Source organism: Ipomoea nil, unplaced genomic scaffold (assembly GCF_001879475.1).
Source record: "Ipomoea nil cultivar Tokyo-kokei standard unplaced genomic scaffold, Asagao_1.1 scaffold3264, whole genome shotgun sequence".
Taxonomy (NCBI): Eukaryota; Viridiplantae; Streptophyta; class Magnoliopsida; order Solanales; family Convolvulaceae; genus Ipomoea; species Ipomoea nil.
In genome coordinates, this window is record NW_017619692.1 from 26,777 (window position 1) to 44,012 (window position 17,236).

Consider the following 17,236-nt stretch of genomic DNA (forward strand, 5'->3'; position numbering starts at 1 on the left):
CACGTTAATTATAATTCTATGATAGAGGTGGTGATACGAAGCACTATTGGATGCGAGTTTAAAATGATTAGCCAAAGGGTACTAACCGGTTTAGACTTACTCATCCCAAACCTGTCAAGAATTTTCTCTATATAACTCTGTTGAGTTAGCCACAACTTTCTTGCACCTCTATCCCTGTGAATTTCCATGCCAAGAATTTTCTTTGCAACTCCTAAGTCTTTCATATCACATTCCTGACCCAACAAAACTTTCAATGCAGTAATATCATCCATACTCTTAGCAACAATCAACATATCATCCACATACAGTAAGAGAAAAATAAAAGAACCATCATCAAGGCTTTTAACATAGACACAACAATCATACTCATAACGTGTATAGCCAGTTTGAATCATGTAAGCATCGAACCGCTTGTACCACTGCCGTGGAGCCTGTTTCAGCCCATACAAAGACCTCTTGAATCGACAAACCAGGTGCTCACCTCCGGGTTTAACAAACCCTTCAGGTTGCTTCATGTAAATTTGTTCATCTAGATCACCATGTAGAAAAGCAGTTTTCACATCCATTTGTTCCAAATGCAAATCCCAAATGGCAGCCAAAGCAAGTACTAATCTGATAGAAGTATGTCTAACAACAGGAGAGAAAACCTCATCATAATCTATCCCCTTCTGTTGAGAAAACCCCTTCGCAACTAACCTAGCCTTAAACTTTTCCCCTTCTTTTTCTGATACTGGTGGCTTCTTCTATAGACCCACTTGCACCCTATAGCCTTCTTTCCTTGAGGAAGTTGAGCTAACTCCCAAGTATGATTCTGATGTAAAGACTCCATCTCCTCATCATACCTACCATCCATTTATCTTTCTCTTGGCTAGAAACAGCCTCTTGAAAGGTAACTGGATCATTATTAGAAACAAGAAGTGCAAAAGAAACCATATCCTCAAACCCATACCTACTAGGTGGTTTGACATTGGTGCGTCTTGGTCTATCTCTAGCCAAACTGTGATCTTGTAAATTTTCTGAACTCGACCTGCTGCAGATGTAGTATCTGCAATTTCTTGAGTCTCAATCGTAGGTGGATTAACTGCTTTCTCACTCAAAGGTACACGATCCATATCCACTTCTACTGCTAGAACCATCAACTAGTGTATCTTCTTTCTTTGGCTGGAACATGAAATTCTCATCAAACGCTGCATCTCTGCTAATCACCACCTTTTTGGTTGCAGGATCCCAAAACTTATATCCTTTTACACCTTTCTTGTAACCCAAAAAGATGCACTTCTTTGACTTGGGATCTAACTTTGATCTCTCATCACCTGGAATAAGAACATAGTTAGGACAACTAAAAACTCGTAAGTGATCAAAACTTACAGGATTACCTAACCAAACCTCCTCAGGAACCTTGCCACCAAGTGATGTCCGTGGTGATCTATTGATCAAGTAACATGCCATGTTCACTGCTTCTGCCCAAAAACACTTAGAGAGCCCAGCATTCAATATGAGACACCTTGCTCTCTCAGCAATGGTTCTATTCAGCCGCTCAGCAACACCATTCTGTTGTGGTGTCTTACGCACTGTATAGTGCCTTTGAATTCCATGTTCTGCACAGAATTTCTGAAATTCTTTCTTAGTATATTCTGTCCCGTTGTCAGACCTCAGGTACTTGATTTTTTTCCAGTCTAGTTCTCAACCTCAGCTTTCCACAACTTAAATTTCTCAAACACTTCAGATTTATGTTTCAAGAAATACACCCAGACTTTCCTAGAAAAATCGTCAATAAATGTAACATAATATCGAGAGCCACCCATTGAAGGTTCCGTGGTAGGTCCCCAAACATCATAATGCACATAATCTAGAATCCCTTTAGTTTTATGCAGCCCATTAGAAAAAATGACTCTAGTCTGTTTCCCAAGGACACAGAACTCACAGAAATCTAGCTTACAACATTTAACTCCTTTTAACAGATTCCTTTTGTGCAAATCAGACAAACCACGTTCACCAAGGTGACCCAAATGTAAATGCCACAACCTAGTAGTATCATCACTAGACTCAACAGAATGTGTTCCACCTACAACAGTACTACCCAACAACCTATAAATGTTCCATGTGGTCCTTTTACCTTTCATCACAGTTAAAGCACCCTTACTAATTTTAATGGTTTCCTTATCACTCCTCAGACTTATGAATAAAACCATTACCCAAAACACATATGCAATCATCTAAGATTAACACATATAATCAGATATGAAACATACATACCAAGTGATATTATAAGGTACAAAACAATCATAAGGAATTGGAAGCTTGTCAAATAAAATAGATCTTCAGGATCTCCCAAAAATCCTTATCCTCAACTTTACATTAGTTCACTCACTGTTTGGGAATTGCTTCGTGCAAAGTTACATGATATAATTCACTCCCTCATTTGCTCGGACAAACTGATATGAAATAATTTATTCCTTCATTTGCTTCAGGCAAATTGATATGATATAATTCATTCTCTCATTTGTTTCGGGCAAACTGATATGATATAATTCGCTTCTATCTTCCAAACCAATAACATCTAAATTAATCATATCATGTATGCATTAGTCAAAGATCATTCTTATAAAGGAGTATACCACTCCTTAAACAGCACAGAATTGCCACTAAGCCATAGTCGGAGAGGGATTTGTCTTGTTGACATCTTAAATTAGTCAAAAGATGATTATCATAATTTGTTGATAATAGCAATCCTTTCGGGATTGATATAGGATTTATGGAACAAATAATATTCAACTTTGAATTAGCATCCAGTCAATTGCATACGAGAGTCATGATTGTATGCATGAGAAAAACTTCCTTAAATAAGCATGCAAACTAAAAGAAGTAACTCCAAGAAGTAAACTTCTCCCCGGAAAATAAAGTCTGGGAAGTAAATATCATTCGAAAATTAAAATTTCAAAAAGTAAAATTAGAAAGTTAAGCTTAGAGGGCAAGCTTAGAGAAGTAAACTTTATGAATAGTCCCTTCAAGTAGTAAAAATAGCAAGGAAAATAAGCAAAGTAAAATCACTTTGCATTCATCATAATTTGCATCCAAAAATAACTTTGCACTCAAAGACACTTTTGGAGTATATATACTTCTCGACCACGCAATAAATACTGCGGCCATGAATTAACTTTTCGGGTGCTTCAGGCATAAACTAACTTCTCGGATGCTTCAAGCATGAGCTAACTTCTCAATATGCTCAAGCATGAGCTAACTTCTCGGATGCCTTCATGCTTCTAGCATGGACTAACTTTTCAGCCATGAATATATTTTCATGAATTACTCAAACATTATCATGACACCAATCATTCTTCATTAATACCTCATCGTTTCATTATCATCATTTATCGCGGTATTTCTTCAGGCAAATTACCTAGAATCATCAAGATGAGGCGCATTCTTCGACGACCAAATGCTTTGGTGTGCAGCACGTAGGGATCAATGCCCTTCAAACCCACATTGTTAGCAAAACCTGCTTCTGGCTAGGATCTTGCCTCGATGAGTTTGGTCGTCCTTGAATATCTTGATCACTTGTTTCTTATTCTGAGCTCGAACTCATACCACACCGGTTATAATCTCGACCGCAACCCCTTATAAAGTTACTCAACTGGGTAACAATATGTGCTTCAGGCACCTGTGCAAAATCAACTAGACATGCATTTTGATTATTTATCAACAACTCGTTATCTTTCTTAGCCACAATGAGTGCTAAAATCAGCTTAGGATGCTTCTCACAATGAAAAGTTGGCAATATCTTTCTAATTAAATATTTCTCTTGAAACTTCTTGTTTCCAGAATTTTAAATTGTGAGGCTATTTATGCAGAGTTGAATTATAGTCAATTACTGACTTATAATCTTAAAACTTAAGATTAATCTAGTTAAATTGTGTCTGAGGAAGGACAATAGATGACTACTAGTCAAAATGGTCCTTCAGGGACTTCCACAATGCAATAGAAACTTTTTCAATCAAATACTCATTTGTAAGATCGTAGTTCAAGTAGTGACGTACGAAAAATGGAGTTTGTGCCTTCAGGGCATCGGTGCTCTGTGACTTAGTTACAAAAGTTTGGCTCAATTCCTTAGATGCCAAATATATTTCAATATCAAAACCCAAGTGAAATAATTGCAATCGACATGAGCGAACTCAATAAATTCACATTTTCAATGAAAGGCATGATATATAAGATCATCATTTGATGCAAACTTTAGGAAGCAATGTGACAACTTGGGGAAAACCCATTATTTTGAATACATGTTCAAGCCATGGATGAAGAAACATCTTTTACATAAATATGCATATATGTTTCTTAGCATTCTAATACAAACACAGCAATCCGATGCAAACATATAATAATGACCGATTATGCATTCGATATCCATAGTAATAGAACATACATGGATACATATACATACAATTTGGCATATAACTACATATATTTACCATTTCAAAGCATCATGGATTATGGGTTCATATAGAGCCTAACTCATATACAAGAATTGAGAGAATAAATAAAGAAAATATGTATTTACAAATTCATGTATTTACCCAAATTCTTAACAATGTCTTGATGAGGGGTTCACCACTCAAAAGTTGTTAGCAAACAAGAAGAATAATCACTCATTTTATAGAAACAAGAATTGAAGGTTCCAAACCAAACTCATAGCCATATATACACATAATATTTATATATAAACAATGACATATGAAAAAGAAAAACAAAATGCACAGGAAAATGAACCAATATTACCGTTCACCGGAGATTACAATAGAGACTCGTGCTGATAACGTGTTGTAATTCGGCATATCAACTCGTTGGTTCTCGCGTGATGTTTGCACGGTAATGCTTGGAGATTGTATGTACATGAGTATATAGAATAGATAAGTAAAAGGGGAGGAAGAACACAATGTATAGAACACAATCACATGAGACCATCTTTTCATTAAGCCTTCACCCTCAATTTATAGGGATGATTACAACATTTCACATCCTTTAACATAAGTAATGAAATAGGTAAAGGCTAACAAAAGGTCACAAGTTTAATTGCCATAATAATAAAATATTTATAACATTTTCAAAGTAATTATATAATAATCGACAACAACAAATTCAATATCTTTCTTTATGTAAGAATCAAATATTATATTCTATGGCAAAAGAAAACTATAACTATTTAACTCTTTGAATTTGATGGGGCAAAGATAGGGCAAATCCGACTAGGTCCACTTTGCATTTTGAACCCTTATTTAAAATGACATTCATATTTGTTCCTAATTAACATATAACGAATTATGTATCTGATCAGTAAATTAATTGAAGACACATAGTTTATTAATTATATACACATAATATGTTAACTACATATACATAATAGGTTAATTGTAGGCACATAATATGTTAACTACACATTATGTGCATGCAGTTAATATATTATGCGTCTTTAATTCATTATTTACAGAGTAATTTATTAACGGAAAGCACATATTAATTAACAGTAGACACATCAGTTTGAAATAAAGGTTTACCTTAGCTTGGATCCTTGGCCATGGTATATCAATTGTTGAATTAGTTAACCGCTTAAGAGCAACCACATGATGAGTCTAGGTTTTTTGGGGTGAAAGAGAATGAGTAGGGAAGAGGAAAAATATAATAAAAAAAAAAAGATGAAAGAGTTCCTTCCACTCAACCACGCTCCAAATTTACTAATTAATGATATAGATGGGCAAGATTGGACATGTCTTATATGTCATATACATTCATGGACGGGCAAATTTCACCGTGAATTGCCCCGGATGACATGACTACGTACAATAATGATGCACGCGTTCATGAAATACACGCCCTTAATATTCATATACAATGGATCTATTGATAGTATATTACTAACACCCAGGGACGGAGCCAGAAATTCGATTGAGGGAGGGCGAAACAGTACAGACGGATTCAGAAATTTTTTCCAAAAAAGGCGAAACATTAAAACAAAAGAGATAATTTAAAAATAAATAAATAAACTACCTAAGAAATATAATTGTAAATATTGTTGGATATGAACACCAATAATAATTATGCTACTAATATTATACTAATTAACTATACAAGGTAATGATCTTTTATTCTAATATACATAATTTCCTTCTACTAATATGTGATCAATTGTCATCTAATATTACCTCCAAATTGATTATTTCATTTTAGACTTCCACCTAATTGAGCGACCAATTATTTATTTCTTTTTGTGTATCACTCTCCACCCATTAAAAAAATATATTGACCTCAAGTTGTAAAGAGTGATAAAATAGGACCATATTTGTGCACGGAAGTTCATGCCACCCCGGTAGGCGGTGGATTCCTGGAACATGTTAAATTTTGGAAGATTAATCTTCAAAACAAATTGATGCCCAGAAACAGGGGGATCAAATTGCTCAATTCCCATTAATGGTGAAGCAATATTAGAGAGCAGAAAATATGTAAATTCCACCTATGTAAAATTGTGTTCCAAATGAGAGACATGGTAAAGGCAGCAAATACAATACTTGACACAATGAAAATTCCTAAAATCCTTACTTCTCCTTCAATTTTAATAGCAGCATCGCATTGTTCAGTAATCAGCTTCCCATTCAGCAACTTATCAAAACAATGCAATGATTTCTGGGATTTTGAACAAATTAAGATTCTACCCACGGTTGAGAAGCCGAATGATTTTGTGGGGAGATATTAATAGCAATGTAAAATAGAGATCAATGAAACTTTTAAAGAAATTTTTTTTTTCATTTTTTCCTTTCCTCAAATAATTTCTCTATAAGTTTCTTTCGTCGCCAAAAAAAAATAAAAAATCAGTGTATCCAATAGATAAAGCTAGGACAAAAAAACGAAACTAGTAGTGTCAAAAAATATAAATATTTGCAACTAAATATAAATTTAAAAATCATTTCTATATATGAACCTTAAAAAAAATCGTATAATACTCCAATAGCGATATTATGTAATATAATATTAACCAAATGGCACCTAAATATAATATATCACCACTCTAATAAAAACATTCCATACAGATCCGAACACATGAACTAATGCAGAACATATATGGCAAATGAAGTATTTTCTGGTATTTTCTGGCAATTTGACCAAATGGACCAAAATTGATACAAATTGAATAGTTAGGGTACTAAATTGTTAGTTTTTAAAGTCGTGGATTGAAATTAATAACACCACAATAGTCGCAGGACCAAAAGTGTAATTTACTCTTATGTGTCTTCAATTCATTATTTACAGAGTAATTTATTAACTGAAAGCACATATTATATTAACAGTAGACACATCAGTTTTAAATAAAGGTTTACCTTGGACCCTTGGCCATGGTATATCAATTTTTGAATTAGTTAACCGCTTAAGAGCAACCACATGATGAGTCTAGGTTTTTTGGTGTGAAAGAGAATGAGTTGGGAAGAGGAAAAATATAAGAAAAAAAAAGGATGAATGAGTTCCTTCCACTCAACCACACCCCAAATTTACTAATTAGTGATATAGATGGGCAAGATTGTACATGTCTTATATGTCATATACATTCATGGAGGGGCAAATTTCACTGTGAATTGCCCTGGATGACATGACTACATACAGTAATGATACACGCGTTGCTCAACAAATTTTTTAGAATGTTTAGACCACAAATAGTACCGTAACGAGTAGGAAACTTTTCGAGCATGATTCTAGTGTTAAAAAATATAAATATTTGCAACTAAATATAAATTTAAAATCATTTCTATATATGAACCTTAAAAAATCATATAATACTCCAATAGCGATATTATGTAATATAATATTAACCAAATGGCACCTAAATATAATATTACCACTGTAATAAAAACATTCCATACGGAACACATGAACTAATGCAGAACATATATGGCAAATGAAGTGTTTTGTGGTATATGTTCAGAATATCTATAGAATTGATATGATCCTCGAAAGTATAGAAAGATAACAGAATTCCGAATATCTATAGAATTGATCCTCGAAAGATAACACCAAGATATTAATAGCAATGTAAAATAGAGATTAATGAAACTTTTAAAGAATTTTTTTTTTCATTCTTTCCTTTCCTCAAATAATGACTCTATAAGTTTCTTTCAGTCACCAAAAAACAAAATCAAAAAAATCAGTGCATCCAATAGTTAAAACTAGACAAAAAAAAAAAAATAAAATAAAATAAGAAACTAGTATTGTCAAAAAATATAAATATTTGCAACTAAATATAAACTTAAAAATCATTTCTATATATGAACCTTAAAAAAATCATATAATACTCCACTCCAATAGCGATATTATAATAATAATATAATATTAACCAAATGGCACCTAAATATAATATCACCAATCAAATAAAAACATTCCATACGGAACACATGAACTAATGCAGAACATATATGGCAAATGAAGTATTTTCTGGTAAATGTTCAGAATATGAATAGAATTGATATTATCCTCGAAAGTATAGAAGGATAACAGAATTCAGAATATGTATAGAATTGATCTTCGAAAGATCGATAACACCAAAATATTATTTCAGTCTTGAGTACTCAAATCCATGTTGTAAAGAAAATGTAAAATAGAGATCAGTGAAACTTTTAAAGAAATTTTTTTTTCATTTTTTCCTTTCCTCAAATAATGACTCTATAAGTTTCTTTCGTCGCCAAAAAAAAATAAAAAATCAGTGTATCCAATAGTAAAGCTAGGACAAAAAAACGAAACTTGTTGTGTCAAAAAATATAAATATTTGCAACTAAATATAAATTTAAAAATCATTTCTATATATGAACCTTAAAAAAAATCATATAATACTTCAATAGCGATATTATGTAATATAATATTAACCAAATGGCACCTAAATATAATATATCACCACTCTAATAAAAACATTCCATACAGATCGGAACACATGAACTAATGCATGGCAGAACATATATGGCAAATGAAGTATTTTCTGGTATTTTCTGGCAATTTGACCAAATGGACCAAAATTGATACAAATTGAATAATTAGGGTACTAAATTATTAGTTTTTAAAGTCGTGGATTGAAATTAATAAAACCACAATAGTCGCAGGACCAAAAGTGTAATTTACTCTTATGTGTCTTCAATTCATTATTTACAGAGTAATTTATTAACTGAAAGCACATATTATATTAACAGTAGACACATCAGTTTTAAATAAATTAAAGGTTTACCTTGGACCCTTGGCCATGGTATATCAATTTTTGAATTAGTTAACCGCTTAAGAGCAACCACATGATGAGTCTAGGTTTTTTGGTGTGAAAGAGAATGAGTAGGGAAGAGGAAAAATATAAGAAAAAAAAAAAAAGGATGAATGAGTTCCTTCCACTCAACCACACCCCAAATTTACTAATTAGTGATATAGATGGGCAAGATTGGACATGTCTTATATGTCATATACATTCATGGAGGGGCAAATTTCACTGTGAATTGCCCTGGATGACATGACTACGTACAGTAATGATACACGCGTTGCTCAACAAATTTTTTAGAATGTTTAGACCACAAATAGTACCGAGTAGGAAACTTTTCGAGCATGATTCTAGTGTTAAAAAATATAAATATTTGCAACTAAATATAAATTTAAAATCATTTCTATATATGAACCTTAAAAAATCATATAATACTCCAATAGCGATATTATGTAATATTATATTAACCAAATGGCACCCAAATATAATATCGCCACTGTAATAAAAACATTCCATACGGAACACATGAACTAATGCAAAACATATATGGCAAATGAAGTATTTTGTGGTATATGTTCAGAATATCTATAGAATTGATATGATCCTCGAAAGTATAGAAAGATAACAGAATTCAGAATATCTATAGAATTGATCCTCGAAAGATAACACCAAGATATTAATAGCAATGTAAAATAGAGATCAATGAAACTTTTAAAGAATTTTTTTTTTTCATTCTTTCCTTTCCTCAAATAATGACTCTATAAGTTTCTTTCAGTCACCAAAAAACAAAATCAAAAAAATCAGTGCATCCAATAGTTAAAACTAGACAAAAAAAAAAAATAAAATAAAATAAAATAAGAAACTAGTATTGTCAAAAAATATAAATATTTGCAACTAAATATAAATTTAAAAATCATTTCTATATATGAACCTTAAAAAAATCATATAATACTCCACTCCAATAGCGATATTATAATAATAATATAATATTAACCAAATGGCACCTAAATATAATATCACCAATCGAATAAAAACATTCCATACGGAACACATGAACTAATGCAGAACATATATGGCAAATGAAGTATTTTCTGGTAAATGTTCAGAATATGTATAGAATTGATATGATCCTCGAAAGTATAGAAAGATAACAAAATTCAGAATATGCATAGAATTGTTCTTCGAAAGATCTATAACACCAAAATATTATTTCAGTCTTGAGTACTCAAATCCAAGTTGTAGAGAAAATGTGATATTAAGGGAAATGTAAAACAATAGATTGCAATTGTATTCCCTTAGCTTCGCAACATAAATTGCAGCAGCCAGCAGAGCAGCTACAAAAGACAATACCAAAACTATATTAAAAGCAGATCAGACAAATGTAATTGTTTCTAAAATAAGTTTGTAATATGTATAAGAGAAGAGAAGAAAAGAAGGATCACGAATTATTCAAACAGTTTGAAGCAATAAGTAAAACAATTCTATCAATCAATATACTGAAGCTGTCAAAGGAATGAATCAAATTGATCTGATCAAATTGGAAAATTTTTATAAGGAGAATATGGAAAGGTAAAGGAATAAAGGGAAAATAATAATGTCAAAACTATACACTATATATATATAGAGAGAGAGAGTAAAGCCTAGCTCCAAGATACACTTAGAGACTTAATGAAAGGCTAATTTAAGGGAGCAACTCTTTGAATATTCACATAACTTATTTGAGAAATCCCGGCCTCATACAAAATTATTATATTCCGCCAAAGTAGTAAAAAAGAGGAAATACGACACATGATCAAGTTTAAACAAAATTAGTGACGGTGCAATAAAAGGACAAAATTAAAGTCTACCTCCAAGTGGCAACTTAATTTAATTTGGGATCCAGTGAACATAAAGTTAACTATATATGAAGTTTGTTAATGATGTATATATAGAAAATAATGGATCGGAATTACAAAATATTGTATTCAACGTAACCTAGCTAGCAATATAAAGTTGAGTATGAAGTTTAATAAAATAATACAAATACAAAAGAACCAGAGGATTGGATATAAGAATGTATGTCTCTCCATCTAAGTTATGCTAAGGGACATATATTAAACACTTAAATTAAAGGATCAATCGGACCTCATCTAATTAATTTTCACATAAAATTAAAGCAAGCCTCCTTTGCTTTGCTTCTAGAACCTTATTCCAAAAACACTTTAACTCCTCCTGATAGGATAGTGCCTAATTAAGCAATATAATGGTTAGTGTGGGATATGACATTGGACTCACTAATTTTACTCCAAAATGGAATGGAAGCTAAGCATGCAGATGCAGTGAAATAAATAAGTTTCAAGTCACATTTCAAATTAACACTCCTTTCCATCTCCACATTTTATTCAATTTGTTTATCCATATATGCATCACATGATTTTACTTAATCGACATTATTAGCTAGGCATTTATATATTTAAGTTTACATTCCAATTTCGATCAGTTTTTCTATCTGTCCATATATAAACATATTGTATAACACATAAACCACAATCATCACTTTGTCCAATCCAGTCATCAACAAACCAAAAGATGAAAAGAACGTCAGAAAATATTGAATCGGAGAGAAATAAATTAAAGATGAATCGGAGAGAAATGGCCGGCGTTGCTACCTCGGCGGAGCTGCCGTTAACCTCCCTAAGAACAACTTTGTCGAGGTCATTCATACCCTTACACACCTCCATCATATCACACAGTAAGTCTCTTACTTTATGCGATATCTCTCGTTTCGTTGGGGGATAACGGAATCTTTTCCTTTAATTTTTATTTTTAGTAGTGCACAGAGGGTAGTGGCGTACCCTCATGCAGTGTACGGAGGCAGCTGGCAGTATGAGCAACGGATCATGCACTCTCTTTCATCTGACGTGGCCCCCAATCGAATATAGGCCTGCATGGATTTTGTGTATGCTCAAGGAGACCCGTTTGTCACAACTTTCAAACAAAAAAATATATATATTAGTAAGGTTGTCCATTAATTTCAGTATTAGAAATTATATATACTTCATTACTTTGACAATGTGTTTTTTTTTTTTTTTTTTTTTGTTAGACCACGAAATATCCTGAGCAGGTCCTAACATTCAATTGTTATACCGTGCACCAAGGCACGTACACATAGCAGTGTGCGCCCCATCCCTCCCAAAATGACGTTATTTTGTTAAGTTGTGTGGGTAATTAACGTGACAAAAATTTATGTGTATTCAGTTATAAAATTCTGTGTTTACAAGTATAAAATTATGTAAATTTGAAACAGGAGATTTTTATCCTTTTAAAAAAGATTATGTATTTTCAGGTATAAAATTATGTGTTTTCAGTTATAAAATTATGTGTTTACATGTATAAAATTATGTAAATTTGAAACAGGGGATTTTTATCTTTTAAAAAAAGATTATGTATTTTCAGGTATAAAATACTGTGTTTTCAGGTATAAAATTATGTACATTCGAAAAAAGGTACAAAACGACGTTGTTTTGGGCCAGGGCTCACAATGCATTGTGCACCATGGTGCACAGTATAATTTGCCCAATTTATATCGTGCACCGAGGCGCGCATTGCATTTTGCGCCCTGGTGCAAACCGACGTCGTTTTGGAATTTTTATTTTTTTTTCGGAAATCTGCTTCCTGTGTGGATTGTTAATTTTCTTTTTAAAAAATCTCATGTTTCAAAAATGTACATAATTGTATACTAGAATGCACATAATTGTATAACAAAATACACATACATTTTTTGAAAAGATAATACACATAATCTAACATAATACATAATACACATAAACTCTTAACATAATACACATAAATCCCTTGTTTCGGATGTACATAATTGTATAAAAACAAAAATGTACATAATTGTATAAAAAAAATGTACATAATTATATAAACAAATGTACATAATTATATACCATAATGTACATAATCGCAGCAACTTTCAACACAACTTAACAAAACGACGTCGTTTTGGGAGCCGCGGGGCGCATAATGCTGTATGCGCTATGTTGCTGGGTATAACGATTGCACACTAACCAAGCTGATTAACATAAATATCAATATAATTTTAAATTTTAAATATGAATATGATTAGTATAGGTACACTACTGATTTGTAACTTTGGAAGGGATCGAGGCAAGCCCCCTAAATTTATTACTAAAATGGTCCGTCGACTATTGTGAAAATTACCAATTTGGTTCTTGACAATTTTTCGTGCCCAATTAAGTCCCTCGACTTTGAAAATGTTAACCAATTTTAGTCCTTTTTTTATTTTGCCGTTAGACATTCGTTAACTCGGGACCAAATTAGTAATTTTGTTATTGTCAATGGAACATTTCGGTCATCACAAGCACCATTTTTTCCAAAAATTAATTACTGAGTGAGACTTTGAAATCAATATATTGTACGCTCAAAACGGATAATGAGAAATTGATTTTTTAAGTAGACCCGCTTTTGTCCCACATTGATTTGGGAAGTAGATTTGCAGCACCATATATACAAGACTCTTTTAGAAAGAGTTTAAATTGTATAGCGTTCGTAGACGTTGTCTCTCGCACGCCATCGTGGGCATGAATGCCATCCATCCAGAAACATTAATTTTGATCTATGAGTCGGCGGATAGTTAGCTAGCTTTCGAAACTTCAAAATCCTTTCTTGAAAGAACACTAAAGTTGTAATCCATTTATCTTTGGAGACTCTAAAGTTGTAATCCATTTATCTTGGGAGACTAACGCTATAACGCTCGTAGCACTCTCAGGAGGTAGCGAGTTGGTTTTAAGGAGAGTGTGTGATACACACGACTTGAATTTCTTCTCCTTCTCATTCTTTTGATTTACTAGTGCGTTTATACTATCTAAAATTGGAAACCCTCTTTTCGTTTTTATTTGTTTTGCATAAATAAATTCGAACCCTTCGGTTTTGTACCAAATTTTGCGATTCGAATTATTTTAGCTAAAATTATAAATCCCTGTTTTTGTTGATATATATATTATTTATTTAAATTTATGGACTTACTTCCACCTACAGTCGTAACTAAGGTGAAATTAAAGGATCATATCGTCTAGGATTTGTGTAGCCTATGAATTATATATATATATATATATATATATATATATATATATATATATATATATATATATACATAAACTCATTTTAAAAGGAAAATAATTTTTTTTGTAAGTATAAACAAAATCCTCCTACTTCATTTTTTCGCCCAAACTTTTGTAGTAAAGTTTATTTGGTTAATAAATGTTAAATGGAAATTAATTAAATTTATTAATTGGTAATATTGCATAATTGGTAATAATATGTATGGTATTATATTCTATAATATAATTGATAATATTATTGTTTAAGTATAATAAACCCTATGTAATAATGTAATATTAAAATAAAATTACAATAATAATGTTGGTCCTGGTAGGGTCGAAAGAGAGTATAGAGGGGGCGGGAGGGGGGGTTGGTGAATAGACTCTGCTCGAATTTTGAAATTGATTCCTTTTTCGGAAGTTATACGCAGCGGAAAAATGTATGTTTGTTTTAGATTAAACTTTGCACAATTTAGTTACGAAAAAACTTAGGGTTTGGCAGTATCAATGGCAATGTCAAATAGATAGGTAAACGAAAGTAAGGAGAGAGTGAGAGAGAGATTTTTATAGTGGTTCGACTATTAACAAAGTCTACTCCACTCTTCTTCCACAACTCGTATAAGGGTTTGCTCTATTACTCCTAGTACAAACTAAACAAGCTAGCTTCCTTGATCACTAAGCCGGACAACTAATTGTATAGGTTTTTCAAATCCTCGAGTTACTCCGCCTCTATCAACGTTCGTCTTCAGAGTTGAGGGTTGGAAAGTATTGATGATGTTTTCCCAACGTGTGAAACCTTGACTTGATAAGCTTGAATCTTCGATTATAAAATGCAAGCCTTCCTTGTGTTGTGAGAGGTTGAAGTCTAGATAAACTCTTAAAAAATAACCTTCACAACAACACACTGGTTTGAAAGCTTTTTGATAGCACTTGTTAACAAAGCTTTTGTAGATGAAGATTGAGTGAAAACCAGCATCTTCTTCAGTTGTGAAGAGGGGTATTTATAGGTGAGGGAAAATTCATCCTTTGAGGCGATGAAAATTCGAACCTATTATCCAACGTGTAATAACCACGGATATGAAGCATTTAATTCGGCTGTACTGTGTAGCCGTTGATGGCAAAACTGATTTGTCCTTTTGTCTTTTTCACTGACAAAGGTACCATTTAATGCTTCTTGTTTTTGTGAATTTCATTCCTAGGACTCCTTTTGTCTAGGATGATTGCCCAGCTGTGAGACATAGACAAACATTCTTCTTGTTTACGTGTAGAAATTGTCTATTCAAGTCTGACTTAGACTTTCTGTCTCTAGATCGAAAGATTGTCTTATCTTTCGTCTTACTTTTAAGTCAAATGATCTTTCTTATCATTTGACGTTTACACGAGAGTTAGACCCTTCCATGTTTCGGTCTAAGTTGTTCTCTTCTCTCTCTTCTTCTCTTGATCTTCTTTTCTTCTTGTAGATCAGACCTAATTGACTAAATACAACTCTGATTTGTGTAGATATGCTACTAAGCACGAATCACATGGTGAGTTGTGACTACTTTCGTTTAACACAAAAGATGTAAAATAACGAGAGTTAAAAGAGAGGTCTACTTTCCTAGTAATTTGGTATTATCAAAATATAAAATACATATGTTACTAACAATTAAAGCCTATGTATTTAATGCATATTTTATTATAGAATATAATACCATACATAATATTACCAAAATTAAATTAGATTTTAGTTAATTTACATTTTACATTTCTTTACCAAATAAGCTTCATTAATTATTTGGGCGGAAAATAAAATAGGAGGATTTTGATATATATATATATATATATATATATATATATATATATATATAATATATTTATAGTAAAGAATTAATAAAGCTTAATATATATATATATATATATATATATATATATATATATATATATATATATATCTTTTTCTTTTATTACTCTAATGATAATCCCTCATTAATTAGGAAATCTTAAATTTAGAGTCCAACATTGGTTTGAATAGCAATTCGCAATGAGGAGGAGAGGGAGAATACAATTTTCCCTTAAATACAACTCTAGCTATTTTGAGACGGTCTTCTTGAAACCCCTAAAACTCCTCCAACACTCAATTCCAGCTTCTGAATCACGTACAAGTCTCTCTTTGTAATGACCATAACGCAAGAAGATAATATGCCCAACATTTCCCGTTTAAGTAGAAGAGAATGTGAATAACACAATGAATTTTGAAAGGATTACATAATTTATGAAAATCATGAAATGGCTTTTCACAAACACGAATGCATTTAAAATAAAAAAAGGAACTTATCCAACTGTAGGATTCATCTAATTAAAAGCCGTGTTAGGATGCGTACTAATCAAACATGTAATATGAACCAAACTGCGACAATAATATATTATTCTTGAGACAAAAACCACAACTTATATATATATATATATATATATATATATATATATATATATATATTTTCTTGTAAGACTAGGAATGTATCCTAAAACAAACAAAATATTTGAAAAGATTTGAAATACAATTTTTATGAGTAGAACATAATTCTTATATTTAAATGTCATTAATTCAATTTTTGTTAACACTCCTTCTCCGAAGTCGTGACATACACTCTTCGTTGTGCAGTTTATCTCTAATGTTAATTTGCATTCAATTACAAAGGAATAAAATTTAATTGCTGAATTTACTGAATATACACCCTCAAATAATGAATCTATAAATTTCTTTTCGTCAAAAAAAAAAAAAAATTAATGCAATAGTTAAAGTTAGGACAAAAAAAGGAAACTAGTAGGGTCACAAAATATAAATATTTGCAACTAAATGTAATTTAAAATCATTTATATGAAC

The 17,236-nt window shown here is 31.8% G+C and overlaps 1 long non-coding RNA gene across 1 annotated transcript in view; it reads left to right on the forward strand.

The window, feature by feature from the left end:
• LOC109169215 overlaps positions 1 to 7,215 on the forward strand; it is a 17,961-nt gene extending 10,746 nt beyond the window's left edge. The window contains exon 3 of the long non-coding RNA XR_002052204.1: positions 7,205 to 7,215. This is a non-coding gene — a long non-coding RNA (uncharacterized LOC109169215). The remainder of the gene's footprint in view (positions 1 to 7,204) is intronic.
• Positions 7,216 to 17,236: the final 10,021 nt, after the last annotated feature.